Source organism: Humulus lupulus, chromosome 7 (genome assembly GCF_963169125.1).
Source record: "Humulus lupulus chromosome 7, drHumLupu1.1, whole genome shotgun sequence".
Classification (NCBI taxonomy): Eukaryota; Viridiplantae; Streptophyta; class Magnoliopsida; order Rosales; family Cannabaceae; genus Humulus; species Humulus lupulus.
Window position 1 is genome coordinate 35,397,971 of NC_084799.1, and position 10,699 is coordinate 35,408,669.

The window sequence follows — 10,699 nt, forward strand, 5'->3', positions numbered from 1 at the left end:
CTCTTTGTGTATCTCTACTTTCTCCTTGCTCTGCCAGTTGATCATTCTTGGTATGCCTTGGCCCAATCTCACAGCATGATCCTGACCCAACTCAATGATGGACTCAAAAGCCCAATACTGCAATGCTGCAGCATACCCATAAATAGAGTACTTGGCCTCCTTTTGAGTCTTTCCTTTCTCAATCTTCTTCTGTAAATGCTTCTTCATTTCAACAAAGTCTTTTTGACAAGTTTGTAACAACTTCTGGTATGATATCTTCCCCCACGGGTACTGGAAAAAGAAGTCAACATCGTCTACCATCTTCAGCATGTCAGTCCAAACCATCAACTTCTCCTCACGACCTTTCAAAACACCCTCAACTAATAAGCACAAACCCATCTTGTACACATCATCAACTATTTGACAACTCTCAAAAGTTCTGCGCAGTTGCCCTATGCTCACTTGGGAATGACCATTGAAGTACTCAAGAATTAACCGATCCGAAGTGGTCTTCGCTTTAATCTCAGCTTCAGACGGTCCGGCCTCAAAATTTAAACCAGTAACTAAAGCGAACTCCAATTGGCTAAATCTACATCTTTTTTTCCCAATATAAAACTGGACTTCGTCAGTCTTCTCCCCTCTGAATTTGTGCAACAACAATTGATGGACTAAGGCACCAGAAAAATTTAATGGTTCCGCCATGAAGAACTGTTTGAAAGGGGATTCCTTCACCCTATCCAATAAACCACACTGTATAAATTTTGCTTTAATCTTTGGAAAGTACCAACTGCCGCGCCAAGTGATACGTCCCGTAAAATGTTCCTCTACTGGAACTATCAGTTGTGGAGGTCTTAAGTTCTGCATAAAACAAATAAATACCCAATTAAATAGAATAACAAAAAAAAACATCAAATTTTATATTCTGCAATATACTATCGAGCAACTATCGGAATCTATCGCACCATATCGGACACCAATGGAAAACTGGAACTATAACATTATCGTGCACAATCGTACCTCACATCGTACACCATCGTATTATAACATACACAACAATTTGTTCCCACTATCGGGCACACATCGTACCCAACATCGTACCCTATCGTACCTCCATCTTCAACCTCAAGTTATCAGAAAACACAACCTATCGTACCACCATCGAACCACTATCGTACCCCTATCGTACACTCATCTTCAACCTGAAGTTATGAGAAACACAAATACTATCGTACCCATATCGACCCACTATCGTACCTTATCGTACCTCTAAAAAAACCCAGAAATTTTTTTCAAAATTTTACGGTTTATCAGATGTCACACAGTCAGATTTAACACAGTCAAATTCAACAATACATACTATAACATTTTTTAATGGAGAAGAGATTAAAAAAAACACATACCCTAGACATTTTTGCGCAATGGGGTGTCGGTTTTTCTTCTCCGGTGAGGGGTTGGAGCTTGGTTTTTCTTCGTCTCCGGTGGGGGTTGGGGCTTGGTTTTTCTTCGTCTCCAGTGGGGGTTGGGGCTTGGTTTTTCTACGTCTCCGGTGGGGGTTTTTCCGACCGTCGGGTGAGGGAGAGAGTAGCGTCGGGTGATGGTGGGTGAGGGAGAGAGAAGCGTCGGGTGTGAGTACTTATGTTGCTCGATGGTTTTGTGGGAGTGAAGAGTTGGGATTTGGGAGGGAACGGGAAATGGGCAGGGGAAAAGCCGAAAGGTACGGTTTTTATCAAGTTTTTTTATCACTATCGTGTACCATCGGGTACAATCGTGTACCATCGTACTATTGGGCAAGCATCGGGCACTTATCGGGTACCATCGTGTACAATCGTACTAATAGGTCTGCATTAACTTAATAACAACTATCGGGCATGCATCGGACTCGTATCGATCCATTATCGTACTTAAAGGGTTTGTAGAATGAAAATAAATATCGGGCAACCATCGGGTAGCCATCGAACCTTAATGACCATCGGGTAACCAAAACATATCGGGCAAGCATCGGGTGGCCATCGGACCTCATCACTAACCTTGAAACCCAACAACTATCGTCCCTGCATCGGGCCTATATCGGACACTATCGGGCATTTAGAAAAAAATTCAAGGAACCCAAAAAAACGCAGATTTTCACAGACCACGATTTTCACCAAAAAAACAGCAAAAAATACCAACAAACTACAGATCCAACATCTAAACAGCAATCTAAATCATAAAAACAACCAACAACAACAAGAATCAAAGAAAATTACTTACCCATGTGTATCTTTTTTGCAAGATTTTAGAGAGGAAAGGTATGGGATTTTGTTATGAGAGGGGTATTTTTGGTATTAAATGAAAGATAAGCATTTGTATCATAGGGTGGTTAACTTTGGTTCAAATTTTAATTATTAAGCTAATGTAAGCATGATTTATCAAATTTCCCTTTATGTTTTAGTCGCTTGAGAAATATGGTTGCTTATGTATGTATGTATGTATGTATGTATGTATATGTTTTATGTTTTAGTCGCTTGAGAAGTATGGTTGCTTAGATTAAAATAAGCAAATCCCGAGATTTTTTTATCATTATCGTAGACTATAATTATGTCTAAACCTACCTCTAAATAGTAGCAAAGAGGACCTAGATGGTTTCTATCACATACTACGGTAATGAGTTAATGGTTATTAATTTGTAGTCTTATGTTTTATGATTTACGTTTTTACGTCATACGTTTTATGATTTATGTTTTTACGTTTTATGATTTATGATATGTTTTAGTAGTTTTTCCTTATTGGTCATTAGGCACATTCTTTTTTATTTAGATTGTGCATGTAAATGAGCATGGAATGTGAGATGGATCCATGGCGGCTTTGGCATGTGTATGGGCGAGAACTAAGTGAAGGACTGATGGGAAAGATCGAGGATGATGTTTATGTTTTCAGTCTTTTTAATTATGTATTTATGATTTTCCGCTTTTAGTATTTGAAATATTAAAATAAAGGTGTAATTTTCTTTATGATTTTATGTAATAACAATGGGATCCCGTATTTTGGATGTTCTATAATAAAGTTCTATTATTTTATGTATGTATTCAAAAATAATAGTTATATCTTAGTAGTTTTAATGGTCTGAGGTCTTTAAGTTAGTCGGGTCGTTAGAGGAGACTCTTTGGGAAGCTAGTTAGGACTTTAAGTACTTATAGTTGTAGATGAGTACGTGTGGCATTGAGTGATATTTGTAGCACTTTGAACGAGTGGCTGGCCGAAACTACTTAGGGGAGGGAAAGCTTGAATTTTGAAAATTTGTTGAATGGAGGTGGAGAGGATTAAGGAAAAGGGTTTGGGTTAGAGCCTATAAATAGAGCTATTCCCATAACCATTTTTCACACAAACCAAATCCTTCAAGTGCTCTCATATTTTTCGAAATCCATATCTCCCAAAAGTTCTCATATTTTTGCCCCATAAACACACCATAGTTGAACCACTATGTTGACCCTAAAATTGGCCAACAACACGGAGTCAGATAAACGGTAGGAAATGAAAGGAAAACAAGAAGAAATTCAAATGGAAAGAAAACGACACAAACGATTTGTAGTGGTTCAGCCCCAATTGAATGGTAATGACCTACGTCCACTTAGTGTTCTTATTGATAATGAATCCCAACACTGTGATCAATGAACTAGGGTTCAAGAGTTTCACAAGCCTTGGGAAGATTACAACTTCAATGAATAATCACACTATATTCTATCAAAAGTTCAAAAGTCCCTTTGAGCCCTTTGATTCTTATTTATAGGCTCAAGAAGGTTACATGGGGCGATGGGCCTTAATTACAATTAAGACTTGTGTATCAAGGTAATAAAAGAAAACTTACGCAACCGACCTTTCGTATGCCTTGTCAAATTTGTCAGAGTCGCCCATGCTTTCTCGAAAAAGGAAACCAATCATATCTTTGTAGTTTCCCAAAAGTGGTCTGACGGCTATTACACTTACCCATGCCTTGGAAAGTTACCCCTTATGATTACCTAGGTAACTGCTCCTCGATCAATACAAATAACCCTTCAAAATTACTTTTTACTTTTTACTCTCTCCTCAAGAACACTAAAGAACAAGGCGTAGAAAACTCAGAAACCCAAACGACCTTGACGATCCACGAAGTTTCTACCCGGCCACCTGACTTAGCGTCTCAGAGATTTACTCCAATCTTCATCCAAGTAAATCTCTCAAACTTTTCAATTGTTGAGATGCCATGAAATATTTGTTTCATATTTGTTTCAGGCCTTCAGTTCTTGAATGTTCTTGAAAGAAACTATGTTGGGGTAAATGGGTACGTAGGTCTGAGCATGATAGGATAAGGAAATAACACTACATGAGGCTTAGGAATCGGTTTGGGAGTTAGGATTATTAATCGATTTTTAAGCATGTAGAAAAAACTGGGTTTTTCCCGCCCCAACTCAGAGTCGAAAAGTTTTTTCAGTTCTGCTTTTTAATCTGTTTTCCAAACTGTTCGCATAGAATTTAATGTTTTTGTTAAAATGCTACTGGTCGTATAAAAGCTTAACTGTTATACACGAGCAACATTATTCAAACTTTTCCACCTTCTTGGTCTTTTGACCGCAGATTCTCATCTCCCCTTCTCTGTTCACAGATTTTCATGCACGACCCGTGGGGAGGTGAGAGGCCAATCGACAATGATTTGCTTGCCCAGCTACTCGAAGATCAGAAACAGCTACTAATCCCGGAGATTCCTTTTTCCCATAACTCTTCAAGTAAACCTTCGACCATTCCAGGCAACATGGGTCGCGTAAAATCCACTGCTCAAAAGAAAAGGAAAACAACCTCTCCTCCTGCCAAACAGCCTGCTCCTCGGGCTGAAAACCCTTCGACCAGCCCTTCACCCGAAAGCACATCCCAGCCAGAAATCCAAATAAAAGCCCAACCTCAGGACGTCCTTCGACCAGAAGTCAATAGGTACATTGCACCTCCTAGCAATATTACAGTTAGGATGGTAGCGAACTACCTCAAGAAGTACGGATTTCCTGGGGTAACCCTGATAAAACAATCCATCGACCAGCGGGCAAATCTGCCTGGAGGCACCTTCAGCGCCTGGTCAAGATGCCATATCGGGGCAGGGGCAACCTTGCCTCTTCATCCTTTTTTCCAGGGAGTGGCCAATTATTTCTAGGTCGCTCCCTTTCAAATAATTCCAAATGGGTATAGAGTGATTTCTTCTCTTTATATCCTGTACAGCCATAAGAAGTGGCCTGTCCCGACGCCACACAAGATCAATTATCTGTTTGATCTCAAGTCCAACCCCAATCATAACAACACGGGGTTCTTCCATTTTTACCACCAGGAATCTGCTCGCACCTTCCTGAGTGAGACTACCCACAAGTCCAACATGGGAAAGTACTTCTAGGAGTACTTTTTAACAACAAACTTGGTCGCCAATAATCCGGCCTTCACAGAAGAAGGTAAATCATTTATTCCTTGGTCGTTCAATTTCCTTTAGCTTTATTGCACATCCCTTAAAACTTTTATGCCATTCAGGTCCATGGCACCGACCAACTCCTACCCCAGAGATGGAGATATGAGCAGCATCTTTGGCCAGCATGACCGACATAAAAAAAAGCGTCAAAGAGCTGGTCACAGAGGCCAATCTAAGGCTAGTCGACCTTTTGGCACCTCCCCAAGATGTGAGGGAATCAACAGCGGGGAGTGCCACTGGTGGAGAAGCCCCTGAACAACACCAAGATGTGTCACAACCCCCGAGGAGGAGGGCAACGGGAGTGACCATCAATGAACCTACCAGCGCCCTGCGAACAGCCGCTGCTCTGGCTCCTTCAGGAAAAGGAAAAAAGAATGTTTCTAAACACCCCGAGCCTATTCTTGAGTCTTCAGATGAGAACAGTATTGACTTCTCACTCTTAGACAGCTTGCCCATTCCCTGTCATTTATTTGACGGGGATGGCAAATTTAAATACACGCCTAATTTAAATTCAAACTTCTTCAAGCCATAGAGTGAGTGTAGCAGTAATACAATAAATAATGTAGCGACCAATAGTTGTAGCTCGGGTATTTTACATATAATTTATTTGCTTTCATTTCTTTGATTTAGCCAACACTTATAATTATATTGCCTGACTGTTCGTATGTTTCCTTCCTTGCAGATATGCCTACTGAGAGAGCTTTCGACCAGTACACCAATCCTACCACTTGCCACTCCTGCGAGCAGTAAAAAATCGAACAGGTGCCAGCCAGGAGAAGGCTGCAGTGACCCACCTACAAAGAGGGCTCGAACGGAAGACCCTCCTGCACCAACTCCTACAAAAGAGACAACTCCCCCTCCAGGGCCTACCGACCAGACTCCTCCTGCAACCACCGAACAGAATCCTCCAGCTGCCGCCAACCCAAGTCCTGCTGCCCAACCAGATAAAACTCTGGTCAAAGCGATCCTGAACTCTGCTTGCACTTCGGCCAGTGACAGGCTGTAGAAACTGTCCAGACACCAGCATAGTTTGGAATCCTTCAGCAACGCTCCTACCATGTTGGTCGACTAGCTCCTTAGCCACTGGCTGAACGAACTACTCACTGTAAGCTACCGCTTCCATTATGGTTTTATTGTTCACCTTTCCAATAGATACTACCAACCTTTTTACTTTTATTTTCTGATCGCAGGGGATTCTGACCATGAGCACCAGTTGGCGCCACTGAGAGGAGGTGGTCGCCAAGTAGGCGGAAGAGATCAAGGCGGCTGTGGAGAGGCTGGTCCAGCAGCACAAGGCAGTTGAGGCCAAGCATGCTAAAGAGTTGCAAGCAGTTGAGGCTAAGATCACCAAGCTTGAGGAGGAATTGAAGAAGAAGGAGGACTCCATTGCCAAAATTACTGCCTCCAAAGATAAGTACAAGGAAGCCTCGCTGATAAACTACTGAGAAGCCCACAAACTTCAATCGGAGTTGGAGATCAGCTGCAAGGAGGTTGCTGACCTTGAGGAGGCCAACGCGCGCAACCTGGAGAAGTATGAAGGAGCAGCGTTCCAGTGCTTCTACATGTTCTGGAAAAGCAATCCCAAGGCAGACTTTACTTATCTACCTGACTCAATAAGGGAGGCTGAGTTAGCGAGGTGTACTGCCCGCCTGGAAGAGGAAGAGAAGGCTCAAGGATCCCCCGAGACATACCTGGCAACAGGCATTAAGGGTGCCAACGAAGATGCTGGGGCCACAGTCGACCAGCAGCCTCAAGAGCCTCAGTAGAATCCTCTAACTGCTTCATAATTTTATCTGTTTTTCTTTTATTTTTAACTTATAGTTTAAGACACGCGAACTACGGTTTGTGATGTCAATACAATTTATGTTTTTATTGCTGCACGGACAGCTTTTCCTTTTAACAGACAATTACATCCGAGCAGTAACTGCTCGCGGTGTAAAGGATTTCTCTTTTGATATTATAACACTTTCCTTATAACATCTGTTCGCATGACTGAACTTAGCATAGCACTTTGATTTGATTTAACAAAATTTTGAAAAATACTCTAAGTACCGTAGCATGCTTTCACTTATATTGCTCGTGTGTTTACATACTTGCTGATATGCTTTGCTTACTAGATACCTTATATGCCCCCCAAGTGATTGAGGAGCTTCAGGTCCTTGGTCACTTGCCTTGACCTAGACCTGTTCGAACATCACTTCTTGTAATAGAGATTTAAAATGATTATATAGCAAAACAACACATGTAATGAGCAAATACTTGTAATAAATACAATAATGGGCAAGATTGGCTGGCTGCGCACAGTCCCTTTTATTTCTTGTAATAGATGGACAATCGTGTCTGTACGAGTGATCAAAAATATGATCTTAGACTTATAAGCGATCAAGCACAAGATTGACTAACCCTTGTTCATAAACTTGTAAAAAGTAAAATTAATACAAGCCAATTCTTCAATAAGAATTGTTTATTGATAGTAATTGCGCAGGTGTTCTCCATTCCAATTACAAGGAATGAGATCTCCATTTAAGCGAGCAAGTTTATAAGTGTCTGGATGGAGGGCTTCTTCGATTTGGTATGGTCCTTCCCAGTTAGGTCTGAGTACTCCAGCAACTTGATCGCAGGTGTTAAGGAAAACTCTTCTAAGTACCAGATCTCCCACATTAAATTTTCTTTCACGTACTTTAGAGTTGAAATACCGGGCGACCTTTTGCTGGTAAGCTGCTACTCGAAGTTGGGCTTGCCCGCACCTTTCATCAACCAAATCCAAAGATTTCATCAATAATTGACTGTTGGAGTCTTGATCGTATGTTATCCTTCAATGTGATGGCAAATCTAACTCAACAGGTAACATAACTTCATATCCATAGGCCAAGGAAAATGGAGTATGGCCCGTTGTTGTCCGATGGGAAGTTTTGTACGACCAGAGGACTTCAGGCAACTGCTCTGGCCATGCCCCTTTTTCTTCTTCAAGCCTTTTCTTCAGAGTGTCTTTTAGTGTCTTGTTGACAGCCTCGACTTGTCAGTTTTCCTGCGGATGAGCTACTGAAGAAAAGCTTTTGATAATTCCATGTCGTTCGCAAAAATCCATGAACAGATCACTATCAAACTGCGTGCCATTGTTTGAGACAATTTTTCTTGGTAATCCATAGCGACACACTATGTTTTTGACCACAAAATCCAGTACTTTTTTGGTCGTTATGGTTGCAAGTGCCTCAGCTTCGGCCCACTTCGTGAAGTAATCAACAGCCACCACGGCGTATTTGACGCCACCATTTCCTGTGGGCAATGACCCGATTAAGTCTATTCCCCATACTGCAAATGGCCACGGACTTTGCATCTGCTTTAGCTCATTAGGGGCCGCTCGCGGAATATTGGAGAATCTTTAGCACTTGTCGCATTTTCGAACAAATTCCAACGATTCTTCATTCATTGTTGGCCAGAAGTATCCTTGCCTTATGATCTTTTTTGACAAACTCTACCCCCCAGCGTGATCTCCACAGAAACCTTCATGGACTTCTCGCATTAATTCTTTGGCCTTTTCCTTTAAGACACATCTTAGGAGTGGCATTGAGTACCCACTTCGATATAGAATTTCGTTGACCAGGATAAACCAAGAAACCTGTCTCTGGAGGGTCCTTGCTTTGCTTCTGTCCATCGGCAACACTCCATGCACCAAGTACTTAGTGAAAGGTGCCATCCATGTATCTACTGCCTGAATTACCAAAGAGGTTTCTTCTATTATGATGCTTGGTGTGGACAGCCATTCAACAAGCACTATATTCAGTGTGTCGGCATCATGTGCACTCGCTAATTTGGCCAAGGCATCAGCGTTTGAGTTCTGGTCGCGAGATACTTGCTGGAGAGTATATCTTTCAAACTGTGCCAAAAAATCCTTTGCTTTGTTCAAGTAAGCAACCATCTTAAGACCCCGGGCTTGATACTCTCCAGTAATCTGATTAACCACCAACTGGGAGTCACTATAAATTTCAAGTGACTTTATGTTCATGTCCCTGGCTACTCGTAAACCTGCGAGCAGCGCTTCATACTCGGCTTCGTTATTGGACGTTGTGAAGTTGAATCTGATTGCGTAGTGGAATCGATGTCCTTCAGGCGTTACCAAAATCACTCCGGCTCCAGCGTGATGTTCAATAGAAGAACCGTATATAAACAACTTCCAAGAGGGAGTTTGGCTTTGAGGTTTAGGCTCTTCTTTCTGTTCACCGTCTGGAAACCCAGTGAGCTCTGCGACGAAGTCAGCCAGAGCTTGCCCTTTTACTGCTGCTCATGGCAAGTAAGAAATTTCAAACTGCCCAAGTTCAACTGCCCATTTCAATAATCAGCTAGCGGCTTCTGCAGAACTTGCCGTAGGGGCTAGTCAGTTAGTACTGTGATGGGGTGAGCTTGAAAGTATGGTCGCAACTTTCTGGAGGCTAAGATCAAGCAGTAGGCTAATTTTTCAATGGGCGGATACCGCAGCTCTGCTCTTATTAGCCTTTTGCTTACATAATATATGGCTTTTTGCACATTTTCCTCCTCTCTTACCAAGACAGCACTAGCAGCATATTCTGTGACCGCCAAATAGATGAACAAAGTTTCTTTTTCAACCAGCTTTGATAGGATCAGTGGATGTGACATATGAGACTTTAGAGCCTGGAAAGCCTGCTCGCACTCCTCTGTCCACTCAAATTTTTTATTGCCCCTAAGTAGATTAAAAAATGGGACACACTTGTTCGTCGATTTGGAGATAAATCTACTTAGAGCGGTGATTCTCCCGGTTAAACTTTGAACATCTTTTATTTTTGTTGGCGATTTCATATCGACCAGGGCCTTGATTTTTTGGGGATTAGCTTCAATTCCCCACGAGTTCACTATAAATCCCAAAAATTTCCCTGATCCAACTCCAAAGGAATATTTGAGGGGATTCAGCTTCATCTGATATTTGTTCAAGACGTTGAAGCACTCTTGCAGGTCCCCTACGTGTCCTTCTTCCTTTTTCGACTTAACCAGCATGTCATCAACATATACTTCCATGTTTGTACCGATCAGCTCTTTAAACATGTGATTGACTAGTCGCTGCTAAGTCACACTAGTGTTTTTCAAACCGAAGGGCATGATTTTGTAACAGTAAAGCCCTGTATCGGTCCGAAAGCTAGTGTGATACTCATCAAGTAGGTGCATACTGATTTGATTATACCCAAAGTATGCACCCATAAATGATAGGATCTCGTGCCCTGAAGTGGCGTCGACTAGTTGGTCGATCCT